The sequence below is a fragment of the Microtus ochrogaster genome, chromosome 1, assembly GCF_000317375.1.
Source record: "Microtus ochrogaster isolate Prairie Vole_2 chromosome 1, MicOch1.0, whole genome shotgun sequence".
Taxonomy (NCBI): Eukaryota; Metazoa; Chordata; class Mammalia; order Rodentia; family Cricetidae; genus Microtus; species Microtus ochrogaster.
In genome coordinates this window covers 46170997-46172212 of record NC_022009.1, presented here as the reverse complement: position 1 = coordinate 46172212, position 1216 = coordinate 46170997, and positions in this window count along the sequence as shown.

The window sequence follows — 1216 nt, the reverse complement described above, 5'->3', positions numbered from 1 at the left end:
ATGCTCAACTTGCTAGACCTGGATGGAGGTGGGGGTTCCTTGGACTTCCCACAGGACAGGGAACCCTGATTGCTTTTTGGGCTGAGGGGGGGGACTTAATTAGGGGAAGGGGAGGGAAATGGGGGGCGGTGGCGGGGAAGAGACAGAAATCTTTAATAAATAAAAGAAAAAATAAAGGTGTGGACAGAAATTGTTCACTGCTGGCTTGGTGCACAAGGCAGGCGCCTGGTATTTGTGGGATGAATTAACGGGTAAATACACTGATACTTTACCTCTGTGCAGAGGGCAATTGATTGCATGCTTTTGTATCATTTAGGAAGCTTTGTTCCCCCTAAATGCTCTGGATGTGCTCATGATTTACATAGTTGTCTTCCATGGGAAGGAACATCACCTCCTTGGGAAGAACATTCCAGGAAGCTGCACTTCTGGTGAGTCACTGTGTATTAATAGCACCACTGAAGTCTGGGCAAAGATTAGTATGTTAGTGCAGAGCCGAGAAGCTGAGCTGACGGCCAAGTGTTGGTCTGCACCATGCTTCAAAGCCTTGACACTTGAGCAGTGGGAATTCTGGGACTGGAGGTGTCACTGAAGGGACTTTGGCCTGCATTCTCCATCCCCTCTGTCTTGCTAAAACCACTAGGTTACATTCCTAAAGCTAGCCACCAACAACTATTCCCTTATTTGTCCACTTCCTCCTGAAGCTGACTACCAAGGTCTAGTTATCATTGAAGTCCAGCAATCAAAAACCCCATTTGGAGCCAGGCAGTAGTGGTGGTGTATGTCTTTAATTCCAGCTCTCCGGAGTCAGACTCAGGAGGATTTCTGAGTTCAAGGCCAGCCTGGTCTATAGAGCAAATTCCAGGACAGTTAGGGCTACACAGAGAAACCCTTCTCAACAAACAACAAAAAATAAACCCTTTGGTTCACCTAATTTACATGTCCAATCAAAATATACCATTGCATCCTTGCCCATCCTAACACAGACTCTCCTTTTTTTCTTCTTAAAACTTACCCCTGCTGGGTGGTGGTACATGCCTTTAATCCCATCACTCAAGAGGCAGAGACAGGTGGATCTCTGTGAGTTCGAGGCCAGCCTGGTCTACAGAGAAAGTTCCAGGACAGGATCCAAAGCTACAGAGAAACCCTGTCTCGCCGGGCGATGGTGGCGCACGCCTTTAATCCCAGCACTCGGGAGGCAGAGGCAGGCGGATCTCTG